We start from the raw sequence: 20067 nt of genomic DNA, 5'->3' as shown, positions 1-20067 counted from the left end.
ACCCAAATCCAGATAGCTGATGTTCTGAAAGAGTTGCAAAATCTGGACCCCTACAAAATCAGCTGGGCTAGACAATCTGGACCCTCTCTAAAATTATCCACCGCAATTGCTGCAACCCCTATTACTGGCCTGTTCAACCTCTCTTTCGTATCGTCTGAGATCCCCAAAGATTGGAAAGCTGCCGCGGTCATCCCCCTCTTCAAAGGGGGAGACACTCTAGACCCATACTGACCTATATCTATCCTACCCTGCCTTTCTAAGGTCTTCGAAAGCCAAGTTAACAGATCACCGACCATTTCGAATCCCACCGTACCTTCTGCGCTATGCAATCTGGTTTCCGAGCTGGGCATGGGTGCACCTCAGCCACGCTCAAGGTCCTACACGATATCATAACAGCCATTGATAAAAGACAATACTGTGCAGCCGTATTCATCGACCTGGCCAAGGCTTTCGACTCTGTCAATCACCACATTCTTATCCGCAGACTCAACAGCCTTGGTTTCTCAAATGACTGCCTCGCCTGGTTCACCAACTACTTCTCAGACAGAGTTCAGTGTGTCAAATCGGAGGGCCTGTTGTCTGGACCTCTGGCAATCTCTATGGAGGTGCCACAGGGTTCAATTCTCGGGCTGACTCTTTTCTCTGTATACATCAATGATGTCGCTCTTGCTGCTGACCTCTACGCAGACGACACCATTCTATATACTTCTGGCCCTTCTTTGGACACTGTCTTAACTAACCTCCAGACGAGCTTCAATGCCATACAACTCTCCTTCCGTGGCCTCCAACTGCATGCTCTTCAACCGATCGCTGCCCGCACGTCCAGGATCACTACTCTGGACGGTTCTGACTTAGAATATGTGGACAATTACAAATACCTAGGTGTCTAGTTAGACTGTAAACTCTCCTTCCAGACTCACATTAATAAGCATCTGAAATCCAAAATTACATCTAGAATCGGCTTCCTATTTTGCAACAAAGCGTCCTTTACTCATGCTGCCAAACATACCCTCGTAAAACTGACTATCCTACCGATCTTTGACTTTGGCGATGTCATTTATAAAATAGCCTCCAACGCTCTACTCAGCAAATTGGATGCAGTCTATCACAGTGCCATCCGTTTTGTCACCAAAGTCCCATATACTACCCACCACTGCGACCTGTATGCTCTCGTTGGCTGGCCCTCGCTTCATATTCGTCCGCAAACCCACTGGCTCCAGGTCATTTATAAGTCTTTGCTAGGTAAAGCCCCTCCTTATCTCAGCGCACTGGTCACCATAGCAGCACCCACCCGTAGCACACGCTACAGCAGGTATATTTCACTGGTCACCCCCAAAGCCCATTCCTCCTTTGGCTGCCTATCCTTCCAGTTCTCTGCTGCCAATGACTGGAACGAATTGCAAAAATCACAGAAGCTGGAGACTCAGAGCAGCATCAGCTGTCAGAGCAGCTCAAAGATCACTGCACCTGTACATAGCCCATCTGTAAATAGCCCATCCAACTACCTTATCCCCATTTTTTTTTGGTCTCGTTTGCACCCCAGTATTTCTACTTGCCCATTCATCTTCTGCACATCTATCACTCCAGTGTTTAATTTGCTAAATTGTAATTTCTTAGCCACTACGGCCTATTTATTGCCTTACCTCCCTAATCTTACCTCATTTGCACACACTGTATAGAGATTTTTTCCTATTGTGTTATTGACTGTACGTTTGTTTATTCCATGTGTAACTCTGTGTTTGTGTCGTACTGCTTTATCTTGGCCAGGTCGCAGTTGTAAATGAGAACTTGTTCTCAACTGGCCTACCTGGTTAAATAAAAAATATATAGATGTCACCTTGATACATAGTCTACTACTCAATGGGGAGTGCATGAACAGCAACACCGTGCACTTCTCCCGCGCTTGATAAGCACTACTGTTCGGTAATGTGGTGGGAAGTAGCTTCCTAGTAGCCAATATCAGGGTGACAGTCACAGGAAGCTCACGCATACAACACATGAAGCAACCGTACACCCATCAGTTATTTTAATAAAAAATAAATTGTCAGTTTTATAACTGAAAATGTACAATTATGTGTGTAAAACAGTGAAATACGACTCGGACTCATCCTCTGGCTTCAAAACGGAAGTCTAAACTCTCGGGGTACAGTAGCTCAATGTACGGTTGGTGTGTGGTATTGATTTTATAAAAAAACACTGCTCAAGCAAAACCGTCTAATCTATAGCATAGCGCTTTTGATACACCCACTGCTTTCCTTTCGACGCCCATACTCCGGACGCCATACTGGGCTACAGGCTAGTGCCTGTTCATCACTTGACAAATTATTTACGTATTTCTGCCTTTAATAATCACACACATGCATCTATAAAAATAACTAGTGATGCACCGATATGACATTGATGACCGATATCCGATATTTTCCTTGCCCCCCAAAAAACGATATCCGATATTAAGAATTTTGCCAGCCTTTTAACTATTTAACTGTACAAGAATGCTTAACACATGGACGCAGCGGTCTAAGGCACTGCATCTCAGTGCAAGAGGCGTCACTACAGTCCCTGGTTCGAATCAAAGCTGTATCACATACGGCCATGATTGGGAGTCCCATAGGGCGGCGCACAATTTACACAGCGTCGTCTGGGTTTGGCCATCATTGTAAATAAGAACTTGTTCTTTACTGACTTGCCTAGTTAAATAAAGGTTACACACACACACACCAAAAAGTTATTTTGTTGGCATTTACATATGTCCCTATTACCAGTAAAACATAATCAAAACCTATTTCTTTCACTTACTTGCTGTGCTGTTCTTTTGTTCAGTCGTTTCATTCTCAACCAGGATTTATATGGAACGCCGTTTGGGTATTTGCATGTCAAAAAAGAAAAATGACCAGGAGATAACACTGACCAATCAGGACCTGAATATGACTGCACGTCACATAACGAGTTCATACATTTTTGACTAGTTATTGATTACACCGTCACAACGATTCATAGATGCTGGTAAAGTTGTCTCGCGCACTTAGTGCTGGTCATGAAAAAATAAAAGCTAGCTAGCTCATGGATGCTAACAATGTTCTTCCCCAAAATCATAGCAAAACGACAATCTGTTTCAGTAGCTATAGTTAGCTAACTATATAGCTAGGTGTCATCTAAAATAACCCTAATTTATAAGACAGTTTTTATTTGATTAATGGTGGTCGGACTCATCTATGTGAAGCTAGCCACGATAAGGATTAGCCACAATAGTGGACTTTGCAGTTAGCCTTCAAAATAAATTATGGCATAATTCTACTATTTGTATTCATTTGCATCAGTCAACGACATAGTTTTATTTTGAAGGCAAACCACAAATTACACTATTATGGCTATCTTCACAACAGATAACTAAATCTGGTTGAGCCTCACTAGCCAGATGAAGCTAGCTGGCTGCTTATAATGTTAGCTTTGGGCAACAGGGTTAAGTAGCTGGCTAGCTATTGATTGTCATGAACTGCAGTTCAATTTTAATAGGCGAACAACAAGTGGCAACCTAGCTAATACTTACAAGGTTTCCTAAATCATTGCTAAGAATAGTGAAAATGACTGCAGTTTCTACTGGTCATTGTTTTCAGGCTGGTTGTATTGGTGCTAGCTAGGTACCAAGCGAAAGCTAGCTAGCTACCCCAGAAGTTACGGTCAAACAAATAATGCTTTATTACCAACACGGTATTGTAAACACATCGCTCGTGGCCGGGGTTTGCAGACTTTTTTGTACAGCTTTGACAGTGCTACTATCTTTTTTGACACGCAAAGACCCAAACGGCATTCCATAGTAAGTATGTGTCAAAGCTAATAGCAGCTTCAACACATATTACTGTGTAACTCCGGTAGGGCAACATCTGAAAAATAGCACCTACTTGGACTTGGTAATATGTCGACCAGTCGGCGAAAGCCAACATCACTGTCACGAAAATGTTTATCCCAATGGTTGAACTCAACTATCACTATAGCTTTGACCAATTCCCAGAAGTTTGTAAGACCCTGGTTAATGAAGAATTAGACAAAGCCCCCAGTCTGCAATAGGTTAGTTCTTTATTCAGAGAGCTCTGAAGTCAAAAATGCAAAAAGTCATTTTATAACTCCCACCTACTTACACACACACGGTTTTATCACTTTTCTACCAGCCTTGGCAGTTTCTCGCCGCTCCTCTTCTCCTTAGATTAGAGGCCTTGGAAGGGCCCTCTTTCCTGTTGTCAGTTTTCAGAGTTACAACAAGGTCATCTGTAGTTCAGTCCTTTGTTGTCTCAACTCTCACATTGCTACATAGTAACACAATGGTCTAGTCACACACACATTATGGAATTATGACTAACACACTTCATACAATTATATGATTTCAGGGTGGAATTCTTTAGTCATTACTTTAAACATATAAATTCCTTTATCAATCCCCCTTTGACTAAAAATTACAGTGATACTTCAATCTTTATCAGAAAATAAAATGTCACACCATATCAAACAAAATCAATACATGTATTTACATCATATACTCCTCAAAGACTGTTCTAGGCCTATATCCAATTATAACTCTTCTTTTTAGGATTTTCATTATAATCTTCATTAAATAAACAGTCTGTCTAAACATTGATGATAGTCTCATCCAGCATGGGCTCCTCGTGAAGTGATCAGAGTCATCTACTAGATTTTGAGGCATGTATTTGTCATCCCACTGGTCGGAGCTCAGAATCGGTCCGTATCTCACCAACTGTTGCGTCATCGACCTCTCCAGAGCCCTGGTAATTAAACCTCTCACACACGGAATCAAACAGCAACCACACAACATTACACTCACAGGTGAATGCAGCCCACAACACGGTGATTATAAAAAAAATCAATTTTCCAAACATACTATCGAACCACCCAGTCAGTGAGGTATCCACCCCAGAGTTCTCCGCTAACTTGTTAGCCAATGTGGTTAAACCGGCCAGGGCCTTGGTCACGGATCCATCTGGAGATGTGTTATTAAGAATAAACGTTAACGGGGCTGTTTCCAGTCTTTTCTCCTCAGGGACTGGATCCACACCCAGTCTCCTGGTTGGATTGCGTGAATCACCTTCTTCTGTAATTCACCTGTTGGACACAAAATCTTGGACATACGGGTATGGTTAATAAACACCTCATGTGTTCTGCTAGGGTATGTTCTATTTCTATATCTGCTTGTTCTGGTCTCCCTAACTCTGGCATTCTATATGGTCTACCTGATTAGCTAAAATGTAATCCATTGTTTAAAGAAATAGATCCTAGTAAACCAAATCTAGGGATAATATCTGGACCTAATACTTTAGCTACCCTAATCGTGTCCGCCAAGTAAGTTGGGAACGCTTATACCCATTTAATATACTTATCTATTATTGTTAAACACCACTTATTTCCCTCACTTCAGGATAGTTCAATGAAGTCCATTTCCAATTGTTGGAATGGATATTCTACCAATTAAAAAAAAAAAAAATTATGCAGTTATCCCATATGCCACTAAGTCTTTCCTAACCTGCAGTGTTTCCTAACCTGCTCTACCATCCTCCCATCCTCATGGCTCTGCCCATGTGTCAATATTGCCACATATCTAAACAGTGACTTTGGTAAGATTAGTAAATTATCCTTATGTCAGACATTATCTTGTAGGATTGCCCCTTTCTTTTTCCACGTCCAATTCTTTCTGGGGCGTTCGTTCTTGGCTATCCTGTAACAATTCTGTCAATTGTCCTATCTTCTTTAAGATTTATCTGTGCTGCTTTGTATGGTTTAAATGCATATGTGCTGTCTGTGTAAATATTAACCTTTCTCTCCTCTCTTATTTCGCAGGCTCTAGTCAATGCTACTATTTCGGCCTGCTGTGCAGAATAAATTCTGGGCAATGGTTCAGTGTCTAACACCTTAGTTCCTGAAACCACCTAAGCTTTCATTTCCCTTTTAGTTGTGGTAACAACTACGTTCAACAAAATCATCATCTCTCGTCCTAGCGAATTTACTAAACAAACTTAAAATAAAAACTAAAATACCTGCCTGCCCTCCTAACTTTTCATATTTTTTAAACTAAATGGAGCAGACAAATCTTTCCACTAATTAATATCCTAAAGCTAAGCGAACCAAATTCTCATGGCGGATATCTCTTTCGCTTGTTTGGGCTCTGAGCGCTGTACTCAGATTATTGCATGGTGTGCTTTTGCGGTAAAGCTTTTTTTGAAATCTGACACAGCGGTTGCATTAAGGAGAAGTTTAATGTTTTGCTTCCAAAACATCCTGTGATTCTGCAGAGAGCCACATCAATTTACAGAAATACTCATTATAAATGTTGATGAAAATACATGTGCATAACACATGTATTTTCATCAACATTTATAATGAGTATTTCTGTAAATTGATGTGGCCCTCTGCAGAATCACCGGATGTTTTGGAAGCAAAACATTACTGAACTTAACGCGCCAATGTAAACTGAGATTTTTTGATATAAATATGAACTTTATCGAACAAAACATACAGGTATTGTGTAACATGAAGTCCTATGAGTGTCATCTGATGAAGATCATCAAAGGTTAGTGATTCATTTTATCTCTATTCATGCTTTTTGTGACTCCTCTCTTTGGCTGGAAAAATTGCTGTTTTTCTGTGGCTATGTACTGACCTAACATAATCGTTTGGTGTGCTTTCGTCGTAAAGCCTTCTTGAAATCTGACACGTTGGCTGGATTCACAACAAGTGTAGCATTAATTTGGTGTATTGCATGTGTGATTTCATGAAAGTTTAATTTTTATAGTAATTTATTTGAATTTGGCGATCTGCATTTTCACTGGATGTTGGCCAAGTGGGACGCTAGCGTCCCACATATCCCAGAGAGGATAAAGCTTGGTCGCAAATGGGTCTTCCAAATGGACAATGACCCCAAGCATACTTCCAAAGTTGTGGCAAAATGGCTTAAGGACAACAAAGTCGAGGTATTGGAATGGCTATCACAAAGCCCTGACCTCAATCCCATAGAGCATTTGTGGGCAGAACTGAAAAAGCGTGTGCGAGCAAGGAGGCCTACAAACCTGACTCAGTTACACCAGCTCTGTCAGGAAGAATGGGCCAAAATTCACCCAACTTCTTGTGGAGGGCTACCCAAAACATTTGACCCAAGTTAAACAATTTAAAGGCAATGCTACCAAATCCTAATTGAGTGTATGTAAACTTCTGACCCACTGGGAATGTGATGAAAGAAATAAAAGCTGAAATAATTCATTCCCTCTACTATTATTCTGACATTTCACATTCTTAAAATAAAGTGGTGATCCTAACTGACCTAAGACAGGGAATTTGTACTAGGATTAAATGTCAGGAATTGTGAAAAACTGAGTTTAAATTTATTTGGCTAAGGTGTATGTAAACTTCTGACTTCAACTGTAGGTATGCACATCAGCTTTGACATCGGTTTTTCAAACGGCTTTAAACTAGACATTGGGCCGACACCATTGTTGGCATTTTTAGCTAATGTCGGCCAATTCCGATATATCATACATCCCTAAAACTAACAGGCATTCTATTTTTGCTTTATTATTTTGTCCACTATAATAGACGTAGATCAAGTGCACAAGGCTAGATGTGTGCAAAAATAACATTCACTGAGTAAAAATTTGATATTCAATCAATCACACACACGATACTGTCAAGTTCAACACAACAAAATCAACATCTTTGGGCTACACTGCATATTATTACATTGTACACTTTCTGCCTGTGGACATCTGTTCTACAATGTGCCAGAAGAGCATGATACCCTTTGTTGGCATAATTGATCTCTTTCAGGCAGAGAGTACACCAAGCATACCCCTTTTTATCCATTGTATTGAAAAAGTGGGAAAAGGGAAAAGTGTGTGGTTTTCCTTTCACCTCCATAGTGGCATCCAGCTCAAACCAGGCCCAGCTACACTTGATCCCTGAATCCACTTGTTTAACAAGCAACACCTCATTTTCACCTAATTCTCTCATTCTGAAAATTAACCACATACTGTAGAGGGAAAACAGTTCACAGATAGTAGTTAGTTCGTTCACATTTCACACTGATTGCCAGGATCCAATAAGCAACTAAAACTTTCTAACTTGAGGAACGGCAAGAAGTCGTATACCAGTTAATACTACAGCGAATTGGTTAGGTTACTAATGTTAGCTCATCTGACGTAACATTAGCTAGCGAACGTTAGAAGTCTGACTTCATTAGCCAGCAAATTTTCACACCATATACTCAATTATTTGATCAGTTAAATTGGCTAATGTTGCTCAACATTTCTCTGGCTAGTTAACAGAGAATTGAATTCAGCTAGCAAGATACTTAACAATGCTAACAATACTTGTTCCACCACACTTTCTCCCTCAACTCAAACTTTCCAAAAATGCCAGTTGTTTTTCGGTTACAGCTCATGAAGTACGCTTCAGCCCCTTATCAGGCTTCTCACCGACCTCTTCGTTATCGTTCAGGGGACGCGCTGATGTAACTGGCAAACCGCCTTTCCACTCTCTGCTGTCTTTCCAGAGCGCTCGCTAATGCTGTAACTAGCAAATTGGTTGTCTCTCTCTTCAGTCGCGTGCTGCATTCTGTACTTATGTGAACGATTAGCTGAGCATTGGATACTGCCAGTATTTCTCCAAACGCGCATCACTCGTTCGCATACAGCCGGTAGTGATCCAAAACTATGAAATTACAAATATGGAATCATGTAGTAACCAAAAACGTGTTAAACAAATAAAATTGTATTTTATATTTCAGATTGTTCAAAGTAGCCACACTTTGCACACTCTTGGCATTCTCTCATCCAGCTGATTGCTGAACAGAAATAAATGTGTCCTAAATGTAATCTCTGGAAAATACAACAGTTATTTTGGCAAATGAAAAGAGCAGAAGCCCAGCTTTTCAGTGCTCTGATTTATTTCTCAATTCCAATATTCAGTGTCTGACATGTCATTAAAAAAAAAGTGTGTCAGCCATTCGGATGCAGAAAACTGTAGGCCTATATTTACTCAACCTACACTATATATAAAACACACACAAAAACAAAATCACATGGTTTTATTAGTGCCTGTGGGAGTTTTTATTTTTACAACAGTAAACAAGCAACAAGACCATATATTGAGTCTCATTTAGCTAATGATTAGCGCATTGGGGTAAACAATGAAGAGGAGCAACCCCATGCTTCAGCCATGTAGCCACAATGCTGCATCGGGCAGGCGATAATGCTTATTGCTAAAATATCAAACCAGCCTGATATGGACCATAGATATTTTTATTTTCATCAATATTTTATTGGGCTCATTTCTGGAGAGGAATATTACATTTTAAAAACTGTTTAATATAGACTGTCATCATTGAGGGGGAATGGTTTTATTTTACAAACAATCAGTGTACATCAGATTTTATGGTTGGCTATAATATTTTAAAAATGTAAAAAAAAATATATATTTTTTTAAAGGTACTTGCCCAGACTGCAAATGAAACATGAAATCACCCACGATTGAAAATCTGCATGCAATAACTTGGCCCTGGCCAGTAATTCTCATTCGGGGCAAGTCGTTTTTACTTGGTACTGGTCCGCTGTGCTACTGACAAATTAACATGAACGCCAAGCCCTGACTACGCTACATCAGTTGGGCTACAGGGAGTGGTGTAATGGACTGTAGTTGATCTGTGATCCGTAAAGATCACCCACCACGGTTCGGCACGCATGTGAACCGCGGATCAATTGCCAAGTTTAACCATCATAGTGTGAAATACAGTTTTACTGCCGCTGTTACTTTTTAAAGTAATAATTCCCTAAATCTTGACGCAGAATGGCGGTGAAGAGAGACAGATGCAAGCTGTGTTTTACTCTGAAGCCTGATTTGATTTTTTAAAAGCAGTTGTGTGTACTGTTCACGTGAACGGGGCATGTTGAATCCCAGCGAATTAATCCTGGATGCTCGCGTTGCCAAAAGCAAAGAAAAAACAGCGGTGACAGTCATGGCTAGCGCAGGAGCTGAAGAACTGGAAAAGCCTCCCGCTTCATTTAAGTCTCATGTATGGGGGCATTTTTGGCTTCCCTATCAAATATGATGACGGAAGAAGGGTGGTGGACAACACCATTAGGGTGCGTAGGCATTGTGCCACAAGTAAGCCGTATGATCATGGAAATACATTGAGCATGGCCACACATTTAAAGCGTCATCACCCTGGTGTGTCAGTGACGGGAGCCAACTCAGCCAAGAGACAACTTCTCACCGCGGCATTTAAGCAGCCCTTTGCTGCAGAATCAGACCGGGCTATAGCCATCACCAAATCTATTGGGATGTTTATCGCTGCAGACATGAGGCCATACTCTGGTGGAAAACAAAGGGTTCAAAAATATGGTGAAAGTGCTTGAGCCACGCTACGAAATCCCCTTGAGCACCCACTTCAGTATGAAGATCGTGCCAGATCTTTATGAACATGAAAATATAAAAACTGTCGACGAATTATCCAAGGCATCCTCTGTTGCCCTCACCACAGACGGGTGGACCTCCAGGGTAACGGAAAGCTACGTGACTGTGACTGCTCACTAGACCACAGAGGAGTGGGAGATGCTACAGTCCGATGCTACAGACACGCCCCCTATATGACAGTCACACAAGCACAAATCTGGCGCAGGTACTGCTAGGAGCAGTAGCAGAGTGCAAGCTAGGGAGGCCCAATGGAATTATCTGTGGTGATTGGGATATTGCTAAGAACCAAGTAAATGCAGTGATAGAAGTTGGACTGGGGCCACAGATATCACATGTGCAAAGCAAGCTCAATTTAGCATCCCAAAGGGGAATCTCAGTGAACCAGATGGACAGCCTCCTTGGGAGGATCAGGAAGGTGGTTTCCTTTTTCCACCGAAGCACAACAGCCGCTCATGTGCTTAAGACCAAGCAAGAAATGCTACAGCTACCGACCCACAAGCTCATACACGATGTCACAACAAGATGGAACTCCACTTATGACATGTTGGAGCGCTATCTTGAGCAGCAGGCAGCTGTATACTCTGCACTGACAGACAAGACTCAGGAAAAAAATTAAGACATCACCTTGTCTGATGACGTGAAAGTGGCAGAGGAGGTCCTCCAGGTGCTCAAACCCCTCAAAACGGTTACAACCCTATTGAGAACTGAAACTTCACCGTAAACCTGTGTCCATGATCCTACCTCTGAAAACAAGGATTCTACAATCCATGGCTCCAAGTGAGGAAGACAGCACCATCACTAGAGATGTCAAGGCTGCCATTAGAGAGGATCTGAACCCCAGATTTTTTATATATATATATATATATATATATATATATATATATATATATATATATATATAAATAAATATATAAAATCGGCATCGGCTTTTTTGTCCTCCAATAATCGGTATCGGTATTGAAAAATCATAATCGGTCGACCTCTACCCCAGATACCTCCCTAATATACAGGACTACCTTCATAGATCTACTGCACTGGATCCAAGGTTCAAGTCCCTGTCTGTTCAAGTCCCTGCCCTACGCCAGAGGACATAGTGATCTCACCACTGAGATTGTGGCCACTGAGGACGTAAAAAATACATTAAAAAATGAGTGAATTACTTAAATAATATATATATATACACACTGCAGTCTAATCTTAGTCTACGCTATTGCTATTAGAATCATCCTTTTTTTATTTGGAATAATAATGGCTTTTATTAAAAGTTATTTCCACAATTACAGTTCTATGAAATATGAAAATAAATAATTTGTTAGATCAAGTAATTTTTTCTGCAGGGTCAAGCCACAGAGCCGACAGGAGCAGACTCAGAAGCATCTCCTCCACAAAATAATTTGGCCATGAAGGAGCTTTTCGGGGTGACCTTTGCGAGCAAGGACACAGGCAAGACGTTTGCCAACACCATCAAAGAGGAGGTGGCATCCTACAAGGCAGCATTCCAGTGGATGGTGATCCACTGGCATGGTGGAAAAGCAATGAGTGTAAATACCCTCACATTACCATGATGGCAAGACACTACCTGGCACTTCCGTTCCTAGCGAGAGTGTTCTCCACGGCAGGGGACATAGTGACTGCAAAGAGGTCTACCCTCTCCCCAGACAATGTTGACATCCTCATCTTTTTGAAAAATAATTTGAAGTTATAAGCTCAGGTCTGCTTTGCTTTCCTTCTTTTATATGTGGAAACAGGCAAATTTTTCATTCACTATTGTTCAAAGGAAGAAGGTATCATGCCTCATATTGCACTTTAATTTAACAATTGAGTATTGAATATTTTATTTAAACATTGAAAAGTTCCTTGCTTTAAATATCCGTGATCAGAACCGTGAGTTTTGTGATCCGTTGCACCACTAGCTACAGGTGATAATGCTTATTGCTAATCGCATACCTGATAAGATGGACCATGCATAAGCTATTTGCATTGTCCAATATGTTTAAATAATTTCCCCAATATGTTATTGGACACATTTCTGGAGGTGGAAATTATATTTTACATGGTGTCAGTATAAATTTTAATTTTCATTCATTTGAGTAAAATGTAAAAACTGAGCTTCAGTCCTTCTACACAAAAATTATCTGGGGAGACCCCAGAACCCAAAAAACAGGGCAGAGCACTGAATGTGCCCTTTATCAAATAATGTTGGAAGTTTGATTGACTGGCTGACCCGCCACCCCCAAAATGGTCCACAACAATGATTAAACCACACCAGGAGAACCTTGAGGTCTGGGAAAAATATCAAGACTTTGCTCTCAGTTACACACACAGTATCTACGCATGTGCATAGGTTCGCTTCACGCCGTTTACAGCGTGGTAGCTTGGGCACCAAAACAGAGGAGAAGTTGAGCCTTGCGCTTCAACGCTCTTAGTTGTTGCGGAAATTGACCCAATATTCTGTTTACTTTCTGCATCTACATCATATCACTGAGTCTACCTTGAATTCAAGTACCCACCTAGCAAAATACTTGTGATGGGTGAGTTTGCATAACAAATGCCCATCAGATTGATACAAGTCATCATGATAATTTTGCCACTTAGGCCTACTTTGTAGTCAACATTTAATAGGGACGTTTTTTTGTGTAAGCCTTTATACATGACTGTTTCCTCATGCTAACTGGCTACACAAAACAATGGCATATTCCCTTGCCATAGGCTACTTCCTCAGAATGTTTGCAGAAAATATCAATCACTGATGTATTATTAGAAAACTAGTGAAGTGATTTCAATGACAGTCCACCACAACATACCAGAATCTCCTGAATAGCAAGCGGCAGTCTGTATAATTTCATTGTGTATTAAAAACAGTTTGAGATCAGAGGGTATTTCTCCATTGGTTTGAATTGGGGATTGAGCTTCCTGACAAATGTTGAACTGGGTGGAAACAGGAGGTAAGGAGGGCAGGACTTGACATGGGGTCAATTGCAGGGCTAAGAGAGGACTTGAGAAAAGTATACAATTCTACTTAAAAATAGACATTCAATCAAAGAGAGTCATGGAACCTCAACCGATCATGATATGGAACAAATAAAGGTTAAGCCTAGATACATTTTAAAACCATTCCAACATTGTTGCAGCAACATCCGTTTACGTGCACACGTGTAACCTGGGTAGAAGAAGCACTCAGACTTGATCTAGCTAATGTTGTAGCCGATATAGACTTTTAAAAATATTTATTTTGCTTTACAAGCGCTTTGAGATTCTGTCTAATGAAGAGCTATAAAGGTTTAATAAATTATATGTGTAAGTGCACAAGCCATTCTCATTAATGTTCAATGTAATGTTCATAAATGGTTGGTTGTTTAGCAACAAACGCAAGTGCAACTATGGGGCAAAACAGTTTGCTTACAAGCTATATTTAGTCTCCAATGTTTTTGTTTTTTTTTAAGTTCATAATCACACAATGAGCACTTGTCTCAAATACATACTTACAGTTGTTGGTTAGCTAGCTAGCAAATTTTAACATTGATATGAAATCCATCAAAACACTTCAAAAACAAGACATGGTATCATGAACAAGATGAAACAAGCTGAAACGAGCCACTTACGATTCCCTACATGACAGTTTGTCATTCTTGCTCAGTAATCTGGCCATCCAGAATAGCAACATGCTGACTTCTGCCCATGTAAGCGCACAAATAGTTTGATGTCAGCTAATCCATTTATTACACTCGTGTTATTGAAAATAGCTGTTTTTACTTTCACGGATATCACCCATACACAGTCAAATATGAACCAGCATAGAAATTACTGGTAGTAATCTTGGGACACAGGTGACACTTTTTGTGGCAGGGAGAGGCAGGGAGAATGTAAATGTTTACTGTAAAGTACACTCAGCATAGAATGGTTCTATAAGTAGCCTAGATAGTTAGAGAATGTGTCCCTGAGATCATTCTGTTTCCAAGAAACTAACCATGCCATGAATGAACCAGAAGCCCCTTTAAATAAAATTAGCCTATAGCGTCACAAGATAACTGATTGACCCACCAGTTAAACTTCAAACAACCTGAGATCATCCATACCATTCGCACTAGAGGTCACCAATTAAATCGGAATGGCCGATTAATTAGGGCCGATTTCAAGTTTTCATAACAATCAGAAATCGGTCATTTTGGACGCCGTTTTTTTTTTATAGAACACCTTTATTTAACTAGGCAAGTCATTTATGGACACATTCTTATTTTCAATGACGGCCTAGGAACGGTGGGTTAACTGCCTTGTTCATGGGCAGAAAGACATTTTTACCTTGTCAGCTCAGGGATTCAATCTTGCAACCTTACGGTTAACTAGTCCAATGCTCTAACCACCTGCCTCACAAGGAGCCCGCCTGTTACGCGAATTCAGTAAGAAGCCAAGGTAAGTTGCTAGCTAGCATTAAACTTATAAAAATCAAATCAATCATAATCACTACACATAGTTGATGATATTACTAGTTTATCTAGCGTGTCCTGTGTTGCATATAATCGATGCAGTGCGCATTCACGAAAAAGGACTGTCGTTGATCCAACGTGTACCTAATCATAAACATCAATGCCTTAATTAAAATCAATACACAGAAGTATATATTTTTAAACCTCCATATTTAGCTAAAAGAAATCCAGGTTAGCAGGCAACATTAACCAGGTGAAATTGTGTCACTTCTCTTGCGTTCATTGCACGCAGTCAGGGTATATGCAACAGTTTGGGCCGCCTGGCTCATTGTGAACAAATTTGCCAGAATTTTACGTAATTATGACATAACATTGAAGGTAACAGGAATATTTAGACTTATGGATACGGAACGGTTCCATATTTCATTTAAAGAATAAACGTTTTGTTTTCGAGATGATAGTTTCCGGATTCGACCATATTAATGACCTAAGGCTTGTATTTCTGTGTGTTATTATGTTATAATTGTTTTCCCTACTGAACTTGCTGCTTCTGTCAGTGTATATTTTTGACATCAATTGTGTAATGTTCATTTCGTGATGTGGAACTTACATTCAACTATTCGTGTCAGCTTCGAAATTCCTCATTCAATTTCAATTAGTAAATAGCCAAGTCAGTGTCTACCATCAGTCCAATTGAACAATGGCCATGATTACACTTGGTCAACATTTTTATTTTATTTACCTTTATTTAACTAGGCAAGTAATTTAAGAACAAATTCTTATTTTTAATGACGGCCTAGTGGGTTAACTACCTTGTTCAGGGGCAGAACGACAGATTTGTACCTTGTCAGCTCGGGGATTCGAACTTGAAACCTTTCGGTTACTAGCCCAACTAGCTAGGCTACCCTGCCGACCCAGGGCTAACATGTTAGCTAACTATCAAACTTTGCTAGCCAACTCCATCACAGGACACACTTAGTCACATTAGCATATTCGCATTCAATTGTGTTTATGAACGTACCCAGTAATGACCTTGTGCCTGTTAATACATTTTTTTTTTTAAACAAAGTGAACCTATGCGGTTCCCATCTATACTAGTTAGAAGGCTTTCAAGCCGTTGGGAGGCCATGGACGCAAACTTGAGCTATCGAGGGACCGGATGAACATTCGCTATCTTGCTAGTTAGCATTAACTGACGTTACAGGCCAAGTTAAATACGTTAGCTAGTTGATAACGCAGTATCAAGACAGAATGCGTTGAAGTGGCTAAACTCCACATCCCTATGACTAGCTGGCCATCAATCCATGCCCGCATCTCTGTGGCAACTGACAACTTGTCAAGTTAACCAGCTGGCTAGTATTTTTGCTTACAAACCAAGCTAGCTGGAGGGCAACGTATGATTGAGATTGTCTCTATTGAACCCATGTGCTTGAGGTGTATTTGTAGCTAGTTTACGTTACCTTGTCAATTGTGTTACTTAACTACAAGACCGGTTAATGTTAGCTAGCTTAGCTACGTTGAATTACGTGCTAACAAGCAGTAACGTAAGGTAGCTAGTAACGTTAGCAGGCTTGCTAACGTTAGCTAGAAGTGTGGCACACACGTAGATAGCTAACTTAACATGACCTAACTTTAGCTTGTTAAAAAAAGCAAAGGACCAGAGTTAACTAATTAAACGTAGGCTAGCAATACTTCCTTCCACGGAATGACATTTGTAGTTGCTACGCTATGTTTTCACATTTAGCTAACTATCCAAGTTAGCCAGCTGAATTGAAGTAGTTAACACGTTAGCTAGCTAACCTAACGTTACTGGAATGGATTAAGGCTAGGTTTCTAACGTTATCTAACTTGTTAACTGTGGCAATGGAAAGTGACATAGCTAGCCAACTACACCAGCATGGCCTAAACAGTTAGCGAGCTAGCAATGTGATTAACGATACATAAGCCTAATGTTAATTGTTACATTTATATGGGGGTGCACGTTTTCCAACCAAAAGAGTGAACATTCTATAACGTTGGTTAGACCGTTTAACAGCTAACGTTAGCTAGCTATCTACCTTATTTGGCGCTAAAGCTAGCTATAACGTTAGCTGGCTAGCTTGCGGTGTCTGTTTACAATGACAGCAATGTGACTGGCTAGTCAAAGTTACAGCGCAAACTTACCTTTGTCGCTGCCTGTCAGTCTTCCTATTCCAGAAAAATATCCTCATTTACAATCAATCCCCAATGCCTTAATAAGGCGATTTACGGCGATACAGTCTCTTCTCCATGGAGCCCCCCAGATTTCCCAACGTACAACCCTCACTCCTCTGAATAGATGTCAATTCTTTTTCCAAATCAATAGCGCCTCTCAGTCAACTCGCCAACGCAGTCAACGGCAGAAACGTATTCGATCTGACCATAGGGAAACCAACATTTCGATGCAGCTAGGCATGTATACTGTTAGCTGATCGACACATTAATTGTAACGAGAGCAGCATTGCTTCCAAATCATGATTAAAAATGACGACTACAAACCTGAAGACCCTGTTCTCTTTAAGGCTTTTTTGTGTAAATTTCACAAAATGGCGCGTGTTCCCAAACCTTTGCATCAAACCGGCCGGGCAGACTATAAACTATAGCCCACCAACGTACTCACTTAACGCTGTTGTAGCACAGCCGCTACGTTATAACCAACCCTTTTGATTATTTGAATCAATTTCTGTCATTGCTATGATTAGTGAATTTACTATTCTGGCGGGAAGGTAAAACATTTAGGGGAAAAAGGAAAGTGGCTAACAAAATGGAGGCTGAACACAAACGTTACCATGACGACTATTATTCAAACGAATAAATTCCAGTCTCAGGCCAATGGCACAGAAAATACTGCCAATTAACTGTTAGTTTGAAAGGGCCGGGTCATAGGAACTCCTTGCCGCGAAAAAGTGTTCGGTTAGTTCGCCACTGTATATATCAGGGTATGGCTAGAAGGGATCCAGATATGCGGACGAAATTGAGAAAAAGTTGGTGAAGCAACAGACAAAAATATGGGGGCTATTTCGAGATCACAAACTCGCATCTTTCACAGCAAACAGCGAGGGAGTCCGGGGGATGACTAGAGGAGCAATGGTGGAAGTATTGTGTGATTCTCTTGGCCCAGCACAGTTGGTGAGAATGAGTGGACGATGGTGAAGAAGAGTGGAGTAAAAATGGCTAAAGTTAGAAATTGGTCAGAGTGACCAGGACAGGAGCGGTATGATGTTGATTTCGTGTGTGTCAAAAGGAGAAAGCTCTGTGGCTCAACATGCCGACATATGATGTGGAAAGCTATGCTTTTCAGAGTAGGGCACCGATTAAAGGTGTCATCTCTGGTGTCTTGTTGGACATAGAGGCTGTGTGGTTTAGGGGTAACATTCCAGGAGTGGTAGACGCACTTCCCTTGAATTGAATGAAAGACGCAAAGAAGGAGCAAAGCCTATCGGTTTTACTGTCATTTGATGAAGTGGTTCTCCCAACTTATGTAAAAACCTGGGTATGTGAGATATGCGGTGAGACCGTATGTACTGTAATGACCTGACAAGATCATAAATGAACAATTGTCCAGACAGAGGCTTGAGTTTGCGAATAGACGGTTTATTAAACCAACTTTACACAGGCTACTGTTTGGGCCGTAGCACACGCCAAATAAATGACAGATAACCCACAAGCCAATCGTGACCTTCTCTTGTGAAGCCCAGACGTAAAAAGGGAGAACAAAGGCTAAACCTGGTCTTAACTTCCAATGCTCCATCCCCCTGCCCAACCCCCCTCCACGCCACTCCGCCAACCGCCAGGATGCCAGGCATCAGAACATTCCAGGCATTCCCGTGATTGGCAGATAGCAGGTTGATTGGCATGTCGGACCCTGCGAACACTGGGTACTGGTCAGTACAACACAACCACCTACTAGCCTAACACATAACACCCAGCTGTCTGTGCGGGTCGCTACAGTACAGAAGCCGCTGCAGTGTTACAATTGTAAAAAGTTTGGACATGTGGCAAGTGTTTGTTGAAGGAATAAATATGTAGTAGTTGAGTTAGATGAAGCATGTTGTAATGGGAATCACATTCCCGGAGTGCCCTGTACGGATGAAGGAGGTTGCAGTAGCTAGGATCAGGGCCATCCAGCAGGTCTCCTATGTGGAGGCAGTGAAAATAGCTGAAGGAGTGAGTAGAGGACATGGTAGTGGATGTCCCACAGTCTGCAGTGAATGCCATGCAGGAGAAGGATCCCGACACACTAATAGTGAAGAAGGTGGACTTTGTTGTGTTTATAGCGCAAGTGATACATTGCACATTTTAGTGTGAATTTGTTCATCCAAAACATATTTTGTATTTGGGGTATTTTTTACTACCCCGAACAGTAGGTGGCGCAAATACACCTTATGAGTGTACATTTCCAATAAACCTTGAAGAAGAAGGGCTCCAGATTTTGTCAAGTTAACGTCAAAAGTATATATTTTTTTGCATTTTAACTCTAACCCTTTTCCTAACCTTAACCTAATTCTCCCAACCAATTTGACAAAAGCTGGATGCCTTCTAGCCATGACCTATATCTTGTTACATTTATGATTGATGGCTTACTGGCCAATTAGATGAGAGCTCTATGCTTATATTGTTTGCAAGTTGGTTTGAGTGTCAGACTGAAGGCTGTGAAGTATTTGTAGTTAATCATATCAGTAATCTTAGTTCATCATATCAGAGCCGTAGCTCCGCCCACCGCTGAAGTGGAGCAGAGCATGCTGGCCGATCTCCAGCTCAGAGAAGAAGATCAGCTCGAGAGAAGTCAAGTGAGAAAAAGTTCCAGCCATCCTTGTTTTCCCACCAGTTAGCGTTCATTGTTAGCCAAGGCCAGTGTGTGTCCTTGTTGATATACACCCCCCCCACATACACACACACACACACTTTGGTTGAAGAAAGTTGCCAGACCACTAAGTGCCTTAGCCCATCCATACTACATATACTGTGCGGTGCTGTTCCGTGCTTGTGCATCTTCAGCGTTATTAAACCACCTCAACTGGAATCCTACCTGTCTGTCATCTGTGCCCTTTACCAGCACACGGGAGCGAACACAAAGTAAAACCTAACCTAAAGAATACACAGTCCACCAAGTCCTCACTTACACCAACATCAACCAACGAGGAGCTGACAGGAAGAG

The 20067-nt window shown here is 41.0% G+C and overlaps 1 protein-coding gene and 1 long non-coding RNA gene across 2 annotated transcripts in view; both read right to left on the bottom strand.

Annotated features, from left to right (window-relative positions):
* Nucleotides 1-2832, bottom strand: part of LOC120057000 (dual specificity tyrosine-phosphorylation-regulated kinase 1A-like) — a 31689-nt gene extending 28857 nt beyond the window's left edge. The window contains exon 1 of the mRNA XM_039005338.1: nucleotides 2797-2832. The gene's annotated coding sequence lies outside the window, so the exon portion shown is untranslated. The remainder of the gene's footprint in view (nucleotides 1-2796) is intronic.
* Nucleotides 2833-4057: 1225 nt separating this feature from the next.
* LOC120057001 lies at nucleotides 4058-17468 on the bottom strand. Its single transcript, XR_005477866.1, has 2 exons — nucleotides 17055-17468; nucleotides 4058-5128 (listed from the first exon to the last, which is right to left on the bottom strand). It is a non-coding gene; the product is annotated as an uncharacterized LOC120057001 (long non-coding RNA).
* Between the last annotated feature and the right edge of the window lie 2599 nt (nucleotides 17469-20067).

Source organism: Salvelinus namaycush, chromosome 12 (genome assembly GCF_016432855.1).
Source record: "Salvelinus namaycush isolate Seneca chromosome 12, SaNama_1.0, whole genome shotgun sequence".
NCBI lineage: Eukaryota > Metazoa > Chordata > Actinopteri > Salmoniformes > Salmonidae > Salvelinus > Salvelinus namaycush.
The sequence above is the reverse complement of the archived record's forward strand: the minus strand, read 5'-3'. Positions and strand labels throughout refer to the sequence as shown.